Source organism: Pogoniulus pusillus, chromosome 25 (assembly GCF_015220805.1).
Source record: "Pogoniulus pusillus isolate bPogPus1 chromosome 25, bPogPus1.pri, whole genome shotgun sequence".
NCBI lineage: Eukaryota > Metazoa > Chordata > Aves > Piciformes > Lybiidae > Pogoniulus > Pogoniulus pusillus.
Genome location: NC_087288.1, coordinates 3,227,353 through 3,241,917, shown reverse-complemented (window position 1 = coordinate 3,241,917; position 14,565 = coordinate 3,227,353). Strand labels below are relative to the sequence as shown.

General features: G+C 48.7%; 1 long non-coding RNA gene across 1 annotated transcript; it reads left to right on the top strand.

The window, feature by feature from the left end:
* Nucleotides 1-583: 583 nt before the first annotated feature.
* LOC135186500 (uncharacterized) lies at nt 584-14,132 on the top strand. Its single transcript, XR_010306981.1, has 3 exons — nt 584-832; nt 1,566-1,645; nt 13,965-14,132. It is a non-coding gene; the product is annotated as an uncharacterized LOC135186500 (long non-coding RNA).
* Nucleotides 14,133-14,565: the final 433 nt, after the last annotated feature.

Below are 14,565 nucleotides of genomic sequence, written 5' to 3'. Positions count from 1 at the left end.
CCCTTGTCCTGTCCCAGGGCACAAGTGAGCAGAGCCTGTCCCTGTCCTTTCCTTCCTGACCCCCAGCCCTCAGATATTTATAGATGTTGATCAGATCCCCTCTCAGTCTTCTCTCCAGACTAACCAGCCCCAGGGCTCTCAGCCTTTCCTCATCAGGCAGTGCTCCAGTTCCTTCAGCATCCTTTCAGCCCTCCATTGGACTCTCTCCAGTAGATCCCTGTCCCTCTTGAACTGGGGAGCCCAGAATGCAATATTCGAGGTGGGGCCTCACTAGGGCAAAGTAGAGGTGGAGAAGAACCTCCCTAGATCTGCTGGACACGATGCAAAGCTCTTAATATAGAACAAAGAGAGAAGGAAATCCCGACAACACCTAAGCTTTACCTTTCTGCATCATGCTCACAGAAAGGAAAGGCCAGGAAGAAGCTGTCAAAACATTTCCTGCTCATCATGCTGCTGTTTCTGCTGCATTGCCACGTTCCTGCCTGCACAGCTCTCAATTCCACCTGCCCAGAAGCATTTCTCATACCCTGAAGTGACCAGAGGGCTGAGTCCCTATTGCCTCAAATCAGTTGGGTGACATAGGCAAAAACTGGGCAGTATTTTTGTGCTGTCTTTTCCTGGAACAATCCTTTGATTTTTATTTGTAAAATCTATTTCTTTTGCTGCATTTCCTTAACAGGTAGAGTGGAGTAAGAAGTCCTCTCTGCTCCATGAGGAACCCTCTCATTCTGATGTCCACCTGGCACAAGGGAAGTCAGTTCAAATCCAGATTTCACCCATTTCAGAGCAGGAGCTGAAGCACTGCTTTGGGAGCAGATCTTAGTGTTGCCAGGTATTTTTAACTGCATTCTTCTCAATGTCTCCTTCTGCTTAAGTATTTTTGGGGAACATTTAGTGCAAAAATCTATCAGTATTAGTTACAGAGCTAAAATAACTCCTTGCACTGCTGAGCCCAGTCCTGTTCAATATCTTTGTTGATGATTTGGACTAGGGGATTGAGTCCAGCATCAGTAAGTTTGCAGATGGCACCAAGCTAGGAGCAGCTGTGGAGCTGCTGGAGGGTAGGAGAGCCCTGCAGAGGGACCTGGCCAGGCTGCATGGGTGGGCAGAGGCCAATGGGGATGAGATTGAACAAGGCCAAGTGCAGGGTTCTGCACTTTGGCCACAACAACCCCAAGCAGCACTACAGGCTGGGGACAGAGTGGCTGAGAGCAGCCAGGCAGAGAGGGAGCTGGGGGTGCTGGGAGAGAGGAGCTGAACATGAAGCAGCAGTGCCCAGGTGGGCAGCAGAGCCAATGGCATCCTGGGCTGGCTCAGGAGCAGTGTGGGCAGCAGGACAAGAGAGGTTCTTCTGCCCCTGTGCTCAGCACTGCTCAGGCCACACCTTGAGTGCTGTGTCCAGTTCTGGGCTCCTCAATTCAAGAGAGCTGTTGAGGTGCTGGCTAGGGCTGGGTGCTAGGTTGGACTGGCTGAGCTTGGAGCTCTCTTCCAACCTGCTTGATTCTGTGATCCTGCAGCATGAGGCATGGGTATTGACCTGAGACCTGGACCATGGTCTTTTACAGCCTGGAAAGTGCCTTCCTCCTGCTTTTCAAGAAGAGGAAAGACTGGATGTGTTTAAAAGGGTTGATTTTTCATTCTCTTCGTAAGTAAAATCCCTTTGTAGACACTTAATAAGCATAGCTCAGCCAAACTTGGGTATTGTCAATGTTTCCTATGGAAAATGTGGATCTCTTGATGGTTTCTCTGACGCTCCTCTTCTGCTGAACATTCCAGCAGTAGTATCACAGGCTCACAGGATGTTAGGGGTTGGAAGGGACCCAAGGAGATCATCCAGTCCAACCCCCCTGCCAGAGCAGGACAGTGCTACCTAACACAGATCACAGAGGAACACATCCAGACAGGCCTTGAAAGCCTCCAGAGAAGGAGACTCCACAACCTCTTTGGGAAGCCTACAATGACTAATCTTCTATTTCTGAATCATCTTTCTAGCCAAGGAGTCTAAATGGACGGGGGCCAATCTCTTTTCAGTGGTGCCCTGTGATAGGACAGGAGGCAGTGGACACAGACTGGAACACAGAAGTTCCACCTTAACATGAGGTGGAACCTTTGCTGTGAAGGTGACAGAGGCCTGGAACAGGCTGCCCAGAGAGGTTGTGGGGTCTCCTTCTCCAGAGACTTTCAAGACCCATCCAGACATGTTCCTGTGGGACCTGCCTTAGTGACCCTGCTTTGGCTGGGCACTTGGACTCATTGATCTCTGGAGCTCCCTTCCATCCCTACCATTCCATGAGTCTTTCAGGTTTTAGAGATGTGCATATTTTGGAGTCTCCTTCCAGTGCAGTTATTTATGTTTCTATTTTCTCCTCTGCAAACAGTTTCTACTCCAGCTTAAATACCCTTGTGTGGGGAGAATGAGAAATCAAGAGGGTTGAATTGTTAGTACAGAGCTTGTAGAATTGCTAAGCCTCTCTGCATGGTTCTGAAAGTAGAGAAAGCTGGCAAATCCAGACTGTCCGTAGCCATAGAGAAGGATCATGCTGTGGAAGAATATTCACACAGGGATAGAATGTTCATTTCACATCTCTCTGCAGAGTCATGGTGATGCCGGTGGTATTCCAAGAAGCTATTGAGAGCTAAGCAGCTGCTAAAGTATTTTGCTGTAACATGACCTAAAGCCAAATCTGCAAAGGAGATGGCATGTGGCAAGGCTGTGTTATCCTGTGTAACTGCTAAGGAGCATGCTGCCAGCAGCAGAACCCACACTGCTCTTTCACCAGCCTAAACTCACTCTCCCAGGAGAGATGTGGGCTTGAATTCCTGCAGGCAGAGGGTGCAAATCAGCCTCTGTCCCCCTTCTGTCGCAGCCTAAGTAATCAGCACTTACTCTTCTGTTTCAAGAGAGAACAGGCAGCTTTTTGTTCTGGTGCACAGCCCACTTCACCTCAGTCCTCTCCACCTCGAGAGCTGAGAACAAGGACTGCATGTCCCATTCCATGAGAGTGGCGAGAGCCTGGAATGGGTTGCCCAGGGAGGTGGTTGAGGTCCCATCCCTGGAGGTGTTTAAGGCCAGGCTGATGTAGGGTAGGGTGTCCCTGCCCACGGCAGGGGGGTTGGACCTGGCTGATCCTTGTGGTCCCTTCCAACTCTGACTGATTCTGTGATTCTAGGTGAAAGGCTGAGAGAGAACACAGGGGTGCCAAGGAGCTGCGTGTAAAGCTGCCAGCACCTTGGGTGTAAGAAATGGACACAGGTGGGCAGAAGTATCTCTGGAGCTGGGCAGCAGCTGAGGTTTTTAAGTGCCTCGGACAGAGTGCAAGGTGTGTTCCCTCCGGCTGAGATGTAACAGATACCTGTAACTGTGCAGGCATCGCCACATTCTTGGCATCCAAATGAGCAATCCTTGCTGAAAAGGGTTGGCAAAACCCAACCGGCAGCAGCCTTCTGCCGTCAGGCTAAGAACGCACTAAAATCACAGGCTCCCCTCCGCTCTCCCTGACTTCAAAGGTTACTTTCTGACCATTGAAATGCCAACTGCGTGAAACAAAAGCAACCGGTTTGGATGGCCGGGATCGAATTGTAAGCAGCTGGCTTGGCTTCTGACTGAGGATCTAAGGGTGAAAGAAAGAAAGGGAGGAGGGAAGCAACAGACCAAAACAAAATTCCAAACTAAATCCATCTGTCTGCTTCTGCTCCATGAGAATTAACTGCTAAGTGTGTCACTTTGAAGCCCAGATGAAAGTTTCCCCCCCCCCCTTCACCCCGGCTCAGAGATTGTGCAACCTGTACAAACACACATTACAAAGGCAGATGTCTTCCTCGGGGAGTTAAAAATAAACCTCCCTGCAGCTCTCCTCTTCCTCCGCGCCCCTGCGCATCCCTCCGCAGCACCCAAACGCGGCGGCGGCGGCGCAGGGGCGGGAGGGGAGCAGGCAGCTCCTGCGGTTCGGAGGAGGTTTGCTGCTGGGCTGGGTACTTTGAGGGGTCCGAGGGCTCAGTTAAACCCCAGGGACGGGGTTTGTTCGGCTGAGTCGTGAAGCGCGGCGATGTGGTTGTGCACTGCTTTGTCTCCCCGCTCCCAGGCAAGGAGGCTGCTGGTCGGGAGCTGCGATCTCTGGCGGCCGGGAAACAACAAAAGCAGGGATTTAGGCTGCGCAGCGAGGCAGTGCTGAGCTGGTGCATGCTTCTGCAACAATGTAGCGGGGTGCAGGGCCTCTGCTCCGGCCTGGCTGCCCTCAGCCGGCAGTCTCTCCCCTGCCAGCCCCAGCACCCCTCCCCTGCCAGCCCCAGCATCCCCTCCCCTGCCAGCCCCAGCACCCCTCCCCTGCCAGCCCCAGCACCCCTCCCCTGCCAGCCCCAGCACCCCTCCCCTGCCAGCCCCAGCATCCCCTCCCCTGCCTGCCCCAGCATCCCCTCCCCTGCCTGCCCCAGCATCCCCTCCCCTGCCTGCCCCAGCATCCCCTCCCCTGCCTGCCCCAGCATCCCCTCCCCTGCCTGCCTCAGCACCCCTCCCCTGCCAGCCCCAGCATCCCCTCCCCTGCCAGCCTCAACACCCCCTCCCCTGCCAGCCCCAGCATCCCCTCCCCTGCCAGACCCAGCACCCCCTTTCCTTGAGCTTCCTGGGCTAGAGGAAGGTGTCCCTGCCTATGGCAGGAGGGCTGGAACTAGGTGATCTTTAAGATCTCTCCCAACCTAAACCATTCTGGGAATCTCCAGGGATGGCACATCCACAACCTCCCTGGGCAACCAGTGTCTCACTGCTCTCACTACAAAGAACTTCTTCCTAATCCCCAGTCTCAATCTGCCCTCCTCAAGCTTCAGGAAGGTGCACTGGATTAAGCTGTCTTGCTTAACAAGGAGGAAGGAGTTAAAGGCAGGAGCTGGTGGCTGGTGCACTGCAGGTGGTTATTGCTCATGGTAGTCCCCAGAGCAGGTGAGTTGTCTGTAGAGTTTCAGTGAGTCTGTGACTGCTAAGAGCCAAGTGATTAATTTATTCTGGTTAATTTATGCTTTATGTCCTGTGACCAAACCTTCTACCACTTTATTGCACACAGAGCTACAGCAGTGAACACCTTAACCTCACTGCACTTGTGGTTGCATGAAGGGTGGTGAGACACTGGAACAGGTTGCCCAGGCAGGTTGTGGATGCTCCTTCCCTGAAGCTGTTCAAGGCTAGTTTGGATGAGGCCTTCAGCAACCTGGGCTAGGGGGAGGTGTCTCTGCTCATGGTCCCCATGCTTCCATGGGGATCAGAGGTAGAAGATCCTCAAGGTCCCTTCCAACCCAACCCATTCTATGACTCTATGAATTTCATCTCACTGTCACTGCAGTGACTTCCTGGCTCTTGCTTTCTCTCCTCTGATTGAAATGGGCTCAGGATCTTGGAGGTCTCTTCCAACCTGGTTTAGATTCTATTCTATTCTAGGATAATGATTGCTTGGGCATTTATTTTGTACAAACCAACCCCCAAACCTGCACTTTCTGTCACATCCTTAACAAGCGTAGCACTGCACCAGAACCTCTGTATACCTTAAAGCAAGGAGGAAAAAAACCTGTCATTAGGCTGATCAGTGTTGTGCTTGCAGCTCCAGCTGCAGTAATCACAGAATCAAACCAGGTAGGAAAAGACCTCTAGGATCATCCAGTCCAATCTTGCACCTAACCCTTCTGATTAACTAACCCCTGGCACCAAGTGCCTTATGCAGCCTACTCTTAAACACCTCCAGGGACAGCGGCTCCACCACCTCCCTGGGCAGCCCATTCCAATGCCAATCACTCTCTCTGGGGATAATTTCTTCCTAATGCCCAGTCTGAACCTGCCCTGGCACAGCCTGAGGCTGTGTCCTCTTGTTCTGTCCCTGGGTGCCTGGCAGCAGAGCCCAACCCCACCTGGCTACAGCCTCCCTTCAGGCAGCTGCAGACAGCAATGAGCTCTGCCCTGAGCCTCCTCTGCTGCAGGCTGCACACCCCCAGCTCCCTCAGCCTCTCCTCACAGGGCTGTGCTCCAGGCCCCTCTCCAGCCTTGCTGCCCTTCTCTGGACATGTTCAAGACATGTGAGACCTGCTTTAAAACTCATCCAGTGGAAATTCTGTCTCTGTTTGGAAACTTCTGACATGTGCCTATTAGAAAGTATCTGAGAGCTGTGCTCTGTGCAGCATTGACAGATCATTTTTTTTCTTCAGCCTGGTGGGTACTTTTGGATTGAGGCTTTCCCAGTATGTCACAGGAATGACAGGATTATAAATCATGCTCAGTCACCGTGGTTTACCTTAATAACCCTTGAAAACCAGTTCCACTGCTGCTTGGATGGTAGCAGGAGCAATTTTGGTTCCTCTGAGAGTAGATAGCACCTCAAACCATCCTATACTTATGCTAAGGGGAGATGATCTGTATTTTAGGTTGGGTCTCTCTGGTAATCTGCATAGTGAAAAGCAGATTTGGGCTTGGGTTTTTGCACAAGTCTCTGTTTTCTCCTTATCTCTGAATTAACCTTTCTGCATTTAATACAGGATTGCTCTGGTCTCATTCACCTGAGGAGATGCCCCTATGCTGAGCTCTGCAGCCCTCTGTACAGGAAGGACATGGACCTGATGGAGCAGGTCTAGAGGAGGGTCATGAAAATGGTCAAGGGGTTGAAGCACTTCTGCTATGAGGACAGGCTGAGGGAGCTGGCTGTGTTTAGCCTGGAGAAGAGAAGGCTCTGGGGATACCTAAGAGCAGCCTGCCAGTACCTGAAGGGGCTACAAGAAAGCTACAGAGAGAGACTGTTTGCAAAGGCCTGCAGGGACAGGATGAGAGGCAATGGTTTGAAATGAGAGAGGAGCAGGATTTAGACTGGATGTTAGGAACAAGTTCTTTGCTGTGAGGGTGGTTGAGCATGAAACAGGTTGCCCAGGGAGGTGGCTGAGGCCCCATTGCTGGCAATATTCAAGGTGAGGCTCAAGAGAGCCGTGGGCAGCCTGATCTACTGTCTCTGCTCAATGCAGAGAGGTTGAACTAGATGACTTTTAGAGCCTCCTTCCTATGTTCCAAAGGACAGTAGGAGAGGCACTCTGGTAAATGTTCCAAGGGACAGTAGGAGAGGCACTCTGGTAAATGTGTGATATGTGTTGGCTGCATTCTAGGTGTAGCCTCAGTTCCTTGTCTCTGAGCCTAGTGAAAGTGCCAGGAGACACTTGGCTGCTGAGACATCAAAGGTGCATCAGCAACAGTTTGGAGATTCTGCTGGTTTAGCTGCAATCATAATCAGAAAGCCATGGCTCAGATTATTCTCATAGCTTTGTTTTCAGACTGCATTTTAAAGAACATTCTCTCTCTTTTGCAGTGATTTTTCCATCCCACTCCCCTCCCCCCCCCTTTAAGCTCTGCCTTAGGCAATCACTGGATAGCAAAAGACATTATGTCTGGAAAAGAGAAAATGTGGAAGAATGGAGTGGCTTATGGAATGGAAATGGAAGGCAGACTTGGTCAATATGGATTTTAAAGCTACTAGAACAGGTCACTCAAGCCCTCATCCAGCCTGGCCTTGAACACCTCCCAGGAGAGAGCAGCCACAACCTCCATGGGTAACCTGTGCCAGTGTCTCACCACCCTCACTTCAAACAACTTCTCCCTAACATCCAGTTTCAGTCTCTCCTCTGCCACTTTAAACCCATTCCTCCTCGACCTGGCATTACCAGACCTTGTCAATAGTCCCTCCCCAGCCCTCCTGTAGCCCCCTTCAGATACTGGAAGGCCACTTCAAGATCTTCTCAAAACCTTCTCTTCTCCAGGCTGCACAGCCCCAACTCTCTCAGCCTGTCCTCATAGCAGAGCTGCTGCAGCCCTCTGAGCATCTTGGTGGCCTCCTCTGGACTGGCTCCAACAGTTCCATGTCCTTCTTGTGCTGGGGGCTCCGGAACTGCACCCAGGAGTGCAGGTGGGGTCTGAGGAGAGCAGAGCCAAGGGGCAGAATCCCCTCCCTTGCCCTGTGGCCACACTGTTCTTGCTGCAGCCCAGGAAAGGGGAAAGCAAGTGAGCAAGAGTTCCTGCTTCCTTACCCCCCCAAGGCAGGTGGATGTCAGTGGGTAACATGAGTCACTGCACAGCTCTGTGCACTCAATGAGGGCTGCGTGAGCCTGCAGAGCAGCTACTAAACTATTTCCCATAAATAGTGATGCTGCTCCCAGCCCTAATGACTCTGCAGGGCTAAATTTAGAGGAGGAGATAAGATTTACTTCCTAAAGAGCAGCGTTTCTTTACAACTGCTCTTTGGCTCACACAGACACCTGCAGCGATATCTTTAGATGGTGCTGGGGGGGACCCCATTGAGATGTGGACATGCTGGAAGGTGTCCAGAGAAGGGCCACGAGGAAGATCAGAGTGCTGGAGCTGCTCTGCTATGAAGACAGGCTGAGAGAGTTGGGGCTGTTCAGTCTGGGGAGAAGAAGGCTGCCTGTGGCCTTGCAGTATCTGCAGTGGGCTACAAGGAAGCTGGGGAGGGACTTTTTAGGATCTCAGGTAGTGATAGGACTGGGGGCAACGAAGCAAAGCTGGAAGAGGGAAGATTCATACTGGATGTTAGAAAGAAGTTTTTTAGCATGAAGGTGGTGGGAGGTTGGAACGGGTTGCCCAGGGAGGTGGTGGAAGCCTCATCCCTGGAGGTGTTTAAGGCCAGGCTGGATGAGGCTCTGAGCAAGCTGATCTAGTGTGAGGTGTCCCTGCCCATGGCAGGGGGGCTGGAGCTAGGTGATCCTTGTGGTCCCTTCCAACCCTGAGAATTGTATGATTCTCTGTGGGAGGGAAGTGAGCAAGCCTCTGCCTGTGCACAGCCCCAGTGCCCGGACCCTGTGTGCAGACAGAGAGGTTCTGGATGGGATGGTGAGTGCTTCTGTAAAGGGGCACAAGCCAGCTGGGGGGGGATTCAATGTCCTCCTCTGTGCCGCAACACAGCCAGCGCGGGGATGGGGAACTCAGAGTGTGCTTTACGCTTCAAGTCACCTTAGGAATTGCACAGGCTGCGATATGGAGGCTGCCTGGTAACTAAGCGAGACCTTCTAGGTCTTCCTGCTTCGCACAAAGGGGATCCTTCATTGCTATTCACAGTTGGAGCAGCACAGGCTGTCTCCTGCTGAGAGTTCGGCAAGTTCCTGTTGCAGGCAGCTGAGGACAGGAACACAGGACTGGCTCCTAGGAACCAGCCTGCACGCTTTCCCCAACCCGCCTCTGCCTCTGCCGGGGGTTTTCCTGCGCTTCTGCCACATCTCCCAGCTGGAGCATCACTGTTTGACAGTGTGCGTTTCCCTCTGTCCTCCCCTCCATCGTCACAGCCTGAGAGGGCAGCGCGTCTGCCTTGGCTCCGCTTCACTCTGAGCAATGGCCAGGCTGCAGAGAGCTGACTCAATACCTGCTCCCAGTTTAAAGTCTACTTTCTACAGCCTGAGGCGTGAGCTTTTAACCTCTGCAGTGCCACTGCTCTCTGGGCTGCTTTGCAAGAGCCCAGCTGTTGCTTTTCACAAGTGCTGGACTAGAAGGAGAGGAGCAGCAGCGTGTATGGAGTGACCTCCCCTGCAGTGTCACTTAGCTGATAGTTCCCCTCGTGGTATCACCGCCCGTGGGAAAGTCTTGCACACTGGGGCGTGGGGGGTGTTAGTATTCTTGTGCTTGTTGTTTAGAAACTGCTGGAGAAGCCAGACATGTTTTCCAGCCTTTCATTTTGATAAGAAACCAGTGCTGAAGGAATGTTATAGAACAATATGCCAGGAATCGGCTGGGTTCCTAACAGCCCTGACTTCAACCTGCCATATTGACAGTGGCAGGAGGATTCTGTGGCACGAAATTCCTTCTCCTCTCCTTCAGTTTTAGTCTGACTCTTCCCTGGTTAGAGTTTAGGAGTGACTATTCCATTCCATTTCCTTCCACACCTCTCAGTTACATTAGGCTGACGTCTTGGTCCTCAGTCAAAGGTACTTGCCCATCTAGTGGGGCAGATTGAATTTACAGACTCACAGAACATATTTGGCTGGAAGAGACCTTCAAGATCACCCCCTTGATTAGTGGGTGAAATATTTGTGAACTTCCAACCAGATGTGACTGCTGCAACTAAAAAACTTGACCTTCAGCTTTTACAGACACATCCAAGTCCTGGGGAGGTGTCCTTGCCAAGCTAAACAACATGGGCTGGAATTAGAAGAAATCCATTTATGATCACTGGAATGGGCTGCCCAGGGAGGTGATGGAGTCACTGTCCCTAGAGGTGTTCAAGCCAAGACTGGCTGAGGCACTTAGTGCCATGGTCTGGTTGATTGGATAGGGCTGGGTGCTAGGTTGGACTGGATGAACTTGGAGGTCTCTTCCAACCTGGTTGGTTCGATGATTCTGTGATCATACAGCTCATCTAAGTAGTGTAGACCCAGGGAAATGAGTACCTGAAGGGGGCTACAAGAAGGATGGAGAGGGACTATTTACAAAGACCTGTGGTGATAGGACAAGGGGCAATGGCTTCAAACTAGAGAAGAGCAGAGTTAGACTGGATGCTAGGCACAAGTTCTGCACCATGAGGGTAGTGGAACACTGCAAGAGGTTGCCCAGGGAGGTGATTTGGGTCCTGTCCCTGGAGATGTTCAAGGTGAAGCTCGACAAGGCTCTGGGCAACCTGATCTAGTTGAGGATGTCCCTGCTGACTGCAGAGGGGGTTGGACTGGATGATCTTTGGAGGACCCTTCCAACCCAGACCATTCTATCATTCTGTGAACTGAATGCTTGGAGAGACTTTCAGACATCTATAGATACGGAAGGATGAATTATACTGGACCCATTCCTGACAGGTATTGAGGTGCTTGTAAGATGTTGGGTAATGATGGGGGGTTCCACCTGCTGCTCACAAAAGCTCTTCCTCTTGCTTGAGGTTTGTCTTTCTGGAATTTCCATCTTGAAGCATAGCTCCTAAGATGGGCAAAGTGTCCCAGCAGAGGCTTTAATGAGCACTAAGTAGAGTGGCAGTTTTATTTTACCAGCACTTCTGTTTATACACCTCAGTATGTTTGCTTTTTTCACAAGAGCATGGCAGTGTTGACTCATGTTCAGTTTGTGACCCAGGCTTTGACCCCAAGCCCCTTTCTACAGCTGCTGCTTCTCCTGTATTTCTGCAGTGAACTGTTCCTTACAAAGGACAAACATTAACCCGGATTTGTTTCCTAATTATTTTAGATCACTTCGCTAACTTGCCCACATTACTCTGAATTCTCTTCTTGACCTCTGAAGTGCTTAGCCCCTCTCCCTCCCCCACTCCCTTCTCCCCTGGTGTGCAATTTAAAGTGACATTTGTGTGTATTTATAACTGTAAGAGGCAATGGACATGAACTTGAACATAGGAAGTCCCAGCTCAACGTGAGAAAGAACTTCTTCACTTTGAGGGTCCCAGAGCACTGGAGCAGGCTGCCCAGAGAGGTGGTGGAGTCTCCTTCTCTGGAGACTTTCAAGGCCCACCTGGATACATTCCTAAATGATCTGCCCTAGGTGGTCCTGCTCTGGCAGAGGAGTGGGACTTGGATGATCTTCAGAGGTCCCTTCCAACTCCTACCATCCTGTGACTCAGATTCTGTGTGTTTGTATGGGCACACAACCTCTGTGCCCACAGAGATGGAGCTGATAGCACTTTTGTCAGTGACATTAGCAATTACTTTGAGCACCTTAAGCTACTCTACTGCACATCTCTTATTTTATCCAATGATTGCTGAGCTTACTGCTGGAAATTGCCTGTAAGGAGCTTCAGCTCTTTCCATAAGTAAAATGATATCCACATTGCCCCATCTGTGAGCCTGTTAAACCTGTCATAGGAGAGAAGATTAGTTTGATGCAATCTGCTCCTGACAAGTCTGGGGCTGTTGCTTCTCAGCCTATTATCTTCTAAAAATAGTTCCTTTGGTCCAAAATAATTCTTCCAGGAGTTGAAATTAGATGTGGACTGTGCCATAACTGCCCAGCACATGCATGTGGCCTTTCTTTTTCTCTTCTGTTTTCTTTTCCCTTTATCCTTTTTCTCCTTTTTTCCATTTTTTCTTTTTTTTCTTTTCCTTTTTATTTTTTCTTTCCCCCCTCTTTTATCTTTCTCTTTTTCTGTTTTTAAAGGTTTTCTTTTTCCTTTTCCTGTATTTTTTATTTTTCCCTTTTTTATTTTCTTTTTCTATTTTAATTTTTCTTTTTCCTTTATTTTTCTTTTTTCACTTTTTAATTACTTTTCTTTTAATTTTTCCTTTTCCTTTATTTTTTCTCCTCTTTATTCTCTTTTTCTCTTTTAATTTTTCCTTTTCCTTTATTTTTTCACTTTTTAATTCTTTTCCTATTTTAATTTTTCATTTTCCTTTATTTTTTCCTTTTTTTAATTCTCTTTTTCTATTTTAATTTTTCCTTTTCCTTTATTTTTTCCTTTTCCATTTTTTATACTCTTTTTCTATTTTAGTTTTTCCTTTTCTGTTTCCCCCTTCTTTATTGTCTTTTTCTATTTTAATATTTTATTTTCCTTTATTCTTCCCCTTCTTTATTCTTTTTCTATTTTAATTTTTCCTTTTCCTTTATTTTTTCCCTTTTCTATTCTCTTTTTCTATTTTGATTTTATCTTTTCCTTTATATTTTTTTCCTTTTCTCTTTTTTATTCTCTTTTTCTATTTTAATTTTTCCTTTTCCTTTATTTTTTCCCTTTTCTATTCTCTTCTTCTATTTTATTTTTTCTTTTCCTTTATATTTTTTTCCTTTTTCCCTTTTTATTCTTTTTCTATTTTAATTTTTCCTTTTCTGATAGTTTTTCTTTTTCCCTTTTTTATTCATTTTCTATTTTTTTCCCCCTTTTATTTTCTTTCTCCTTTTTTCACCTTTTCTCTTCTTGTATTTTAATTTTTTTTCTTTTTCCCTCTTTTTTCTCTTTCTCTCATTTCTTTTTATTTTTTTTAATTTTTTTTTCTTTTTTTCTCTTTTTTTTCCCCCCAGTTTAGGGATTTCCCCTCCCTTATTTTTCCAGTGTTCTGCAACCTTCAGTTTTCTTAACTTTCAAAGATACTCAGCAGTGGCTCAAAGATGGCTTCATCTGTCCAAATACTTAAGAGAGACTGGATTAGAGTCAGTTAACTAAAACCAAAGGCAGAGTTTGAAGTAAATGGCCCCTCCTGACGCCCCTTTCTCCACCCCCACAGCCAAATTCTTTCTCCTTTATTGTATTTGGGGATTTCTTTTTACTAGCAGGGCAAGGGAGGTGGTTCTCCTCTACTCTGCTCTCCTCAGACCTCACCTGGAGTACTGTCTGCAGTTCTGGAGCCCCCAACACAAGGACATGGAACTGTTGGAGCCAGCCCAGAGGAGGCCACCAAGATGCTCAGAGGGCTGCAGCAGCTCTGCTCTGAGGACAGGCTGAGAGAGTTGGGGCTCTGCAGCCTGGAGAAGAGAAGGCTTGGAGGAGACCTTGGAGTGGCCTTGCAGTATTTGAAGGGGGCTACAGGAGGGCTGGGGAGGGACTATTGACAAGGTCTTGTAATGCCAGGAGGAGGAGGAATGAGTTTGAAGTGGCAGAAGGGAGATTGAAACTGGATGTTAGGAAGAAGTTGTTTGCAGTGAGGGTGGTGAGACACTGGCACAGGTTGCCCAGGGAGGTTGTGGAGCACAGAAGCACCTAATGTAATCAAAGATCTTTGATCACATTGGGTGCTTCTGTGCTCCACAACCTCCCTGGAGGTGTTCAAGGCCAGGTTGGATGAAGCCTCGAGTGACCTATTCTAGTGGGAGGTGTCCCTGCCTATGACAGGGGATTGGAACTGGATGATTCTGGAGGTCCCTTCCAACCTAATCATTTCTGATTCTATGAATTTGAGACTGGGTGCATTTCAAGTAGACTGATTTGGAGTCAGGCCCAAGTGTAGATGGATGAGGTGGGGTTTTTATTAGGGTGTTGCCTTTCTTTTTTCACTTCTATTTTTTTTTCCTCCATGCTTTATAGCTGCAGCATGAAGAGCACAGCAACAAAGGAACGGGATTATAGTTGCACAGAGAAATGCAACTGTTTCTAACACAGGCAAGGCAAAGTGCTTAAAGAAGAACTCAGAGCAAGTAGCTTTGTTTCCTTTGAGGATCGTCCTAATAAAACAAAGAGGTTCAGCTTCTCGAGTTCATTTCACATCAGTAAGTAAGTGTAAGAGATGGGGGAATGTTAAATGAGTTTTCTTCCACCGGCTGAAGCAGAGAAAAACCAACTGTAAGCACAAGAGCTTTTATTGCTGATGCTGTGAGCTGTTTTGTGGCCCCTCGCTGCCACGACCTCAAAAGTAATCAGGCAGGACTGCCAGTTTTCTTGTGTGAGGGCACTTCTTGCCATTCAGGTTTCTCATACAGAAGTCACATAACTTAAATTCTGAAACTATTTTATTTCCATCTTTGCTTCAAGTGTGGCCACTTCGATTTGTGTTTTAATGGCAAACTATTTTGAGCCAAGTCAGCTTTTGTTCTCTGACAGTACGAGCCAGAAAATTCTCGTTGTGATGTTTTGTGTTTGGGTTGGGTTTTTTAAAGCCAAGTTATGCTGTTTCTTACTCTGGTGTAAT